At 43.0% G+C, this 8,533-nt stretch overlaps 1 pseudogene; it reads right to left on the bottom strand.

The window, feature by feature from the left end:
* Positions 1-7,489: 7,489 nt before the first annotated feature.
* On the bottom strand, positions 7,490-8,035 carry LOC136172625 (peptidyl-prolyl cis-trans isomerase A pseudogene; annotated as a pseudogene).
* Positions 8,036-8,533: the final 498 nt, after the last annotated feature.

The following is an 8,533-nucleotide window of genomic DNA, read 5'->3' as shown; positions in this document are numbered from 1 at the left end:
TAGTGAAATACTACTGAGACCCAATGCCCTTCAAATGATTTCTGAAAACCGCTGAAAGATACGTAATCAGCATCATCATTACTCTTGCCATTAAGTGCAAGTATCAGAGGACAGATATCCTTCAAGAACTGGAGGAAGATAAATTTGTGTGCCTGAAAGGCGACTGTCATTTTCACAAGGGAAGGAATGAGTTCAGGGGGACTTCTCATGTTGACTTTTGATATAGAGATTTGAGAGTTTCCCTAACTTCTTGTCATGGCTTCAAAAGACCCAGAATAGAAGGGGAACTGAAAGTAAGAAAACAAGTGCTTCTCATGCCCATGTGACATGGAAAGAGTTTTCTTTTGTATTGAAAATAATATTGACATCTTTGTCTCTGCTCAAGTTTTTGTCTGACTCACCTTAAACTGGAAAAAAATGAAGATGATGATTCCTTAATGTCTGGCAGTTGGCAGCTCTATGTATAATAAAATTAAAAACCATTAAAGGTAAATTCAGTGAGAAAATGAGTTATTTAAGCACATTTTTCTTTTAAACGACTACAGAAAGTTCTTGTATCTCCTTGACTACAAAAGTAGAACATTCTGGCATTGGGTGTTGTAGGTTCCTGGAATGGTGTGATTCTTGAAGTGAAAGTGAAAGTTGCTCAGTCACGTCCGACTCTTTGTAACCCTATGGAATGCAGGGTTCCAAAGTATAGCAAGGAGAGATAAGAAAGCCTTCCTCAGTGATCAGTACAAAGAAATAGAGGAAAACAATAGAATGGGAAACACTGGAGATCTCTTCAAGAAAATTAGAGAAACCAAGGGAACATTTCATGCAAAGATGGGCACAATAAAGGACAGAAATGTTATGGACCTAACAGAAGCAGAAGATATTAAGAAGAGGTGGCAAGAATACACAGAAGAACTATACAAAAAAGGTCTTCATGAGCCAGGTAATCACGATGGTGTAATCACTCACCTAGAGCCAGACATCCTAGAATGCGAAGTCAAGTGGGCCTTAGGAAGCATCACTACAAACAAAGCTAGTAGAGGTGATAGAATTCCAGTTGAGCTATTTCAAATCCTGAAAGATGATGCTGTGAAAGTGCTGCATTCAATATGCCAGCAAATTTGGAAAACTCAGCAGTGGCCACAGGCCTGGAAAAGGTCAGTTTTCATTCTAATCCCAAAGAAAGGTAATGACAAAGGTAATGCACTCATCACACACTAGCAAAGTAATGCTCAAAATTCTCCAAGCCAGGCTTCAACAGTATGTGAACCAAGAACTTCCAGATGTTCAAGCTGGATTTAGAAAAGGCAGAGGAACCAGAGATCAAATTGCCAACATCTGTTGGATCATCGAAAAAGCAAGAGAGTTCCAGAAAAACATCTATTTCTGCTTTATTGACTATGGCAAAGCCTTTGACTGTGTGGACCACAGCAAACTGTGGAAAATTCTTCCAGGATGGAACTAACAGACCACTTGATCTGCCTCTTGAGAAATCTGTATGCAGGTCAGGAAGCAACAGTTAGAACTGGACATGGAACAACAGACTGGTTCCAAATAGGAAAAGGGATACGTCAAGGCTGTGTATTGTCACCCTGCTTATTTAACTTATATGCAGAGTACATCTTGAGAAATGCTGGGCTAGATGAAGCACAAGTTGGAATCAAGATTGCCGGGAGAAATATCAATAACCTCAGATATGCAGATGACACCACCCTCATGGCAGAAAGTAAACAAGAACTGAAGAACTTCTTGATGAAAGTGAAAGAGGAGGGTGAAAAAGTTGGCTTAAAACTGAACATTCTGAAAAGTAAGATCATGGCATGCGGTCCCATCACTTCATGGCAAATAGATGGGGAAGCAGTGGAAACAGCGAGAGACGTTTTTTTCTTTGGGGGGGAGGGGGCTCCAAAATCACTGCAGATGGTGACTGCAGCCATGAAATTAAAAGACACTTGCTCCTTGGAAGAAAAGTCATGACCAACATAGACAGCCTATTAAAAAGCAGAGATATTACTCTGCCAACAAAGGTCCATCTAGTTAAAGCTATGGTTTTTCCAGTAGTCATGTGTGGATGTGTTCAGTTCAATCACTTAGTCGTGTCTGACTCTTTGCAACCCCATGGACTGGAGCACGCCAGGCCTCCCTGTCCATCACCAACTCCCAGAGTCTACCCAAACTCATGTCCATTGAGTCGGTGATGCCATCCAACCATCTCATCCTCTGTCATCCCCTTCTCTTCCTGCCCTCAATCTTTCCCAGCATCAGGGTCTTTTCAAATGAGTCAGCTCTTCGCATCAGGTGGCCAAAGTATTGGAGTTTCAGCTTTAATATCAGTCCTTCCTGTGAACACTCAGGACTGATCTCCTTTAGGGTGGACTGGTTGGATCTCCTTGCAGTCTAAGGGACTCTCAAGAGTCTTCTCCAACACCACAGTTCAAAAGCATCAATTCCTTGGTACTTTTTTTATGGTCCAACTCTCACATCCATACATGACCACTGGAAAAACCATAGCCTTGACTAGACAGACCTTTGTTGGCAAAGTAGTGTCTCTGCTTTTCAATATGCTGTCTAGGTTGGTCATCACTTTCCCCAAGGATTAAGCGTCTTTTAATTTCATGGTTGCAGTCACCATCTGCGGTGATTTTGGAGCCCCCCCAAATAAAGTCAGCCACTGTTTCTCCTCTTTCCCCATCTATTTGCCATGAAGTGATGGGACCAGATGCCATGATCTTAGTTTTCTGAATGTTGAGCTTTAAGCCAACTTTTTCACTCTCCTTTTTCACTTTTATCAAGAGGCTCTTTAGTTCTTCCTCACTTTCTGCCATAATGGTGGTGTCATCTGTATATCTGAGGTTATTGATATTTGTCCTGGCAATCTTGATTCCAGCTTGTGCTTCTTCCAGCCCAGCATTTCTCATGATGTACTCTGCATATAGGTTAAATAAACAGGTGACAATATAGAGCCTTGACACACTCCTTTCCCGATTTGGAACCAGTGAGAGTTGGACTAGAAAGAAAGCTGAGTGGCAAAGAATTGATGCTTTTGAACTGTGGTGTTGGAGAAGACTCTTGAGAGTCCCTTAGACTGCAAGGAGATCCAGTCAGTTCATCTTAAAGGAAATCATCCCTGAATATTCGTTGGAAGGACTGATGCTGAAGCTGAAACTCCAATACTTTGGCCACCTGATGCGAAGAACTGACTCATTTGAAAAGACGCTGATGCTGGTAAAGTTTGAAGGCAGGAGAAAGGGTCGACAGAGGATGAGATAGTTGGACGGCATCACCGACTCAATGGAGATGAGTTTGAGTAAACTCAGGGAGTTGGTGATGGACAGGGACGCCTGGCATTCTGCAGTCCAAGGGGTTGCAAAGAGTCGGACACGACTGAGCACTTAACTGGACTGAACTGATCTGAAAGTCACTCAGTCGAGTCTGACTCTTTGCGACCCTATGAACTGTAGTCCACCAGGCTCCTCTGTCCTTGGGAATTCTCCAGGCCAGAATACTGAAGTGGGTATCCATTCACTTCTCCAGGAGATTTTCCCAATCCAGAGATCGAACCCTGGTCTTCCAAATTGCAGACGAGTTCTTTACTATCTCGACCACCAGGGAGCCTGTGATTCTTTAGGTTGTGCAGAATTTTCTCCCTGGATACTTGAAGACTAGTTTCTCACTTGAGATAGTTTATAGGTAACTTTTTTTATGAAGATTGGGGGCAGACCAAGTTATCCCTTTGGGTTTCTTTATGCTTTTATAAAATATACCATGTCATACTGGGTACTTTACCATTTGCTTTTTCTGCCTGTATCAGTCATGGGCTTAGGCATGAAGCTCAGAGTCCACTCTGTCTAGTTAAAGCAAGAAAGGGATTGACATAAAGTATATTAAAGCTGGGGTGGGGGGCGAAACACACTTGAGATCAAGCTTCTTGGAGGATCACCCACACCCAGTGGCAGAAGCCGGTCTGATGGGAAAGCCCTGAAGCTGTTGAGCACCAGATGATGCTGGGAAGTCCAAATTACTGCAATTAGTGCTAAAGTCACTAGCCTCACTGCCAATTTTGTGTAAAAAATTCTACCCTGTACTACCAGAAAACCACAGGCATTGCTGCCTCTACCACCCCAAACTACATGCCTCTACCTCTCCTCTCCCCAGGAGCAAGGGACATCTCCATCAACCTGTCACCAGCATTGCATGCTTACCCCCCAAATAGTGTCACCTTTGTGCACCAAATTGGCAGAGCCTTAACCTCAGGCCTGTGTCCTAGCTACAAGGGAAACTTGACATTTGTGCTCTACTTTGGAGAGTTTGGATTCACAGTGTAGGTATTTCCCCAAACAGAAGTCAATTCAAAAGACAATGAGCTCTGGGATTTCCATGGCATTTCAGTGGTTAAGACTCTGTACTTCCAATGCAGGGGGCACAGGTTTTATCTCTGGTCGGGGAACTATGATCCTGTATGCCACATGGTGAGGCCAAAAAAAAAAAGATAATGGGCCCTGTGAATGCGGTGGATATCACTGCTCCATCCCAGCTAACTTCTTGCTTCCAAGGAGTGGTATGTGGGCAAGAAAAGACCAGAAGAAACTTTTATTGAGAGACCTGGTAGTATATATGGTGAGTATGCCACCCATATCCATTGGAATTTACCTTTTTAAGATGCTCTGTTGTTTCCAGCAGTCAGCATCTGCATCTCTTCACCTAAAAAGGAAGTTCTAGGGGAATTAACACCACCCCACCATCTGTCAATCAATCACTGCATCCAGTGATTGGACTCCTTTGCCCCTTTGCCCCTCTGCCCAAGAGGCTCTTGTTTTATACAATGTCCCAGACTTTCTCCCTGGACTAAGCTCCCTGGTCATCCACAGTGTAGCTGGCTTGCTATCTGCCCCCTCATTGCTGCCTTCCCTGCCAGGTCTCATTTCTTCACTTGCCTGCTGGTGTTTCTTGTGTCTTTCAAGTATACAACCTCTGCCTCATCTTGGGTCTGCCTCAGGGGGGATCCCAGGCTAAGCTGAACTTTTTGCCCTAGGTGCTTTCACATTGTGAGTTATTTCTTTTATAGTGTTTAACGAAGAAAGCAAGGCTGAGTTAGCAACCTGACTTCCTTAGAAGGCTTCTTTGCTCACTCCCTCTGAAGTCTGTCTTGGAGTAGTCTGCTCCAGGGCAGTACTGTGGCTCCAGGTCTTCAGGCTTGGCCACAAAAGCCCTCACATCTTCTCCTTGCTGCCCCCGGCAATAGTTCAGGCTACAGTAAATCACTCCCAGGGCCATCCTCTATACAAATTACTGCTAGAATACTTTAAAAGGGTTCATCTCACTTCTCTCAGAGTTCCTCTCTGTTTCTTTGCAGAAAGCAGAAGAACCAGGAAGTTTAAGCAGAACAATTTTGAGCCCTTTACAATGACAAAATCTATAGGCTCTTTGACTCTTAAGACTAGATTCTCTTTCAACAAAGGAGGTAATTTCCACTTTTCTCTGCAAGAATAAATAAAGCAGTCACCATTCTGTCAGTTTTCTAGCTTGGATTTCTTTCAGGTGATTTTATATCCAGCAGTGCGGCTGTTGACAGAGCCTTAGCTAGGCTGAGCTACCTGCACACCTTTCCAACATATCTGTATAGGAGCATTGGAAACTTCTGAAAGAGCTTGTGTACTATAAAAATCAGAACATTTGTACATAGCTTTTCAACATGGGATGGAACAGAATTTCAGGACCCCTTCAAAGCATGCTTTTATAAGAAAAGTTTGAACTATGGAGACAAGAAGTCCCTTTTCAAAAGGTGCTGTCTTTCCACGAGGCTTGCTCCCTCCTGGCTCCAGCTGCTGACTGGTCCTTCCAACCCCTCTATGTGTGTATGGGCTTCCCATGCTTCTGCCCGTTTGCTTTTTCCAGATATAAAAGTCAAACACTCCTACTGCAGTTCCTTTACTCTGAAAACACTTGACCGGTGAGTTCCACAAACACTCTGTTTTCAAGTTGTGGAAAATGGAGGCACAGAAGAGAGAAGTGATGTCTTTAGAGTTATTTATGGTGTGGAGGGAAGGAGAGCTGCCTTAGAAAATGCTCCCGTAGAAATCAGATAGAAACGCTTTTATGCCACTTAGTGCTTGAAAAGAACCACTAGAAGGGGCAAGTATAGAGGGAGCTGAGGATGAATTTGACAAATACTACAAATACTACAGAATATCAGGTTTTGCTTTTTCCTTCTGCAAATTGTTTTTCAGAAAATAAGGAGTTTCCTTGTGCCTATATAGTCAATATCAAATTTCTGTTGAATACCTACTACAGGCTACACAATGCTCTGGACCAGGGATCAGCAAACTTTTTCTGTAAAGGGCTGGGAAGTAGACATTTTAGGCTTTGCGAGTCATACAGTCTCTGTCATAACTGTTCAACTCTGCTGTGACAGAGCAAAAGCAGTCACAGGCAACATGCAAATAAATAAGCCTGCCGGTGTTCCAACGAAACTGTTTATAACTGTTGTTCACAGGTTTGGTCCATAGGCCATATTTGTTGATCCCTGTTCTAGGCACTGGGGATACAGTAGTTCAGAAAACAATATCCTTGCTTTCAAAGAATATACATTCTGTTTTAAGTTCTACTTTAAAATCTGAATCTTTACAAATGGGTATTTGTGATTTGGAATAAGCATTCAGCTACAGCATTATGTGTGTGTGTGCGTGTGTGTGTGTGGTGTGTATGTGTATGTTAGTTGCTCAGTTGTGTCCAGCTCTTTGCGACACCATGGACTATAGCCCACCAGACTCCTCTGTCCATGGAAGTCCAAGAATACTGGAGTGGGTAGCCATTCCCTTCTCCAGAGGACCTTCCCAATCTAGTGATCAAACCCAAGTCTCCTGCATTGCAGGCAAATTCTTCATCATCTGAGCCACCAGGGAAGCCCATACATGGGTTCAAAACAGGTATAGAGGGGAGTGAAGATGGCATGCCTTAGAAATTTGTGTGAAGTGACCCAAAAAGTGACTCTTAAAAGATGTCAAACATGCTTGTGATGAGTTTTATCAAAATTCCTTCATGTATATGAGATTGGTAAAGAAGAAATACTTGATTGATAAATTGGTATTTTTAGATGGAGTTTGTAGATGCAATTTAAATATATATGTGAATGAAATTAAAACACTAGCTTTCTTTAAGTAGAAATTTTACAAATTCACATTCTTGAAATTATATATTCAAGTTGGCTAAAATACTTTTTGGGGACCCTCTCTTTGGAGAAATGGGAGATACCTTCTATTTCATCTCCTGAGCTATCATTTCCTTCTCATTGCTTTTTTTGTTTAGTTTTTATTTCATAGTCATAAACTTAACTTTGCAATCCAGCTAAAATTGGAAGGGGATAAGGAAAATATGGAACCCAAAGAACAGCAGTGGGAGCACAAATATAGGAGTTAATTCAAGAAGATGTGGATGATTGGATGCTCTCCTGAGCTACAGAGGGAATGGCCTGGTGGTTAAATACAAGTCAGATTTATTAGATTTGTCCACGGTCAGCAATTTTGATCTTCTTTCTGGTCTTGCCATTCCTGGACTGCAGCACTCTGTGGCTTCTACAGTATTCATGTCCTCCTTTGCCTTGCCAAAGACCACATGCTTGCCATCCAAACACTCAGTCTTGGCAGATTGTAGATGAAAAACTGGGAACCATTTGTGTTGGCGCCAGCATTAGTCATGGACAAGATGCTAGGACCTGTGTGCTACAGGATGAAATTCTTCTCATCAAATTTCTTTCCATAGATGGACTAGCCATCAGAGCCATTATGGTTGGTGAAGTCACCACCCTGCACATACATAAATCCTGGAATTATTCTGTGAAAGCAGGAAACTTTATGTCAAATCTTTTCTCCCCAGTGCTCAGAGTTCGGAAGTTTTCTGCTGTCTTTGGAACTTTGTCTGCAAACAGCCTGAGAGAGAAGTGACCCAAGGACTTGTTGGCAATGTCCAAGACCAGGTGGGGTTGACCATGGTTGGGCAGCGGGCGAGACTCCAGGCAACTGCATCTTCGAGGTCCTCCTCGCATTCCTTGACCCAGTTTTCTCCCTGCTTCTACTCTTTCTCTTACACCCTCCACAGTTCACTCTCTATAAACCTGTCAAAGTGATTATTTTAATATAGAAATCAGATCATGAGGCTTTCCTGCTTAGGACCCTCTTATGGCTTCCTCCCACATTTGAAATACTACCCAAAATCCTTCTCATGACTTTGGCATTCACCTGGCACTCACCTCTCTCTCCCGCTGGTTTCGCATCCTTCTTTCCTCCCTCACTGTGATCTAGCCTCACTCATATCCTTACTGGTCCTTCACTCAAGACCTTGCATCTGCCCTCTTTCTGCATGATGCTTCCTTATATTTTCTCACTTCATCCAGGTCTCTGCTTGAATGCCATCTCCCCAGAGAGACCTCCCCAATTGCCCTATCTAAAGAGGCCTCTGAAAAAAATGAAAGTGTTAGTTGCTCAGTTGTGTCTGATTCTTTGCGACCCCATGGACTGTAGCCCACCAGGCTCCTCTGTCCATG

Source organism: Muntiacus reevesi, chromosome 7 (assembly GCF_963930625.1).
Source record: "Muntiacus reevesi chromosome 7, mMunRee1.1, whole genome shotgun sequence".
Classification (NCBI taxonomy): Eukaryota; Metazoa; Chordata; class Mammalia; order Artiodactyla; family Cervidae; genus Muntiacus; species Muntiacus reevesi.
The sequence above is the reverse complement of the archived record's forward strand: the minus strand, read 5'-3'. Positions and strand labels throughout refer to the sequence as shown.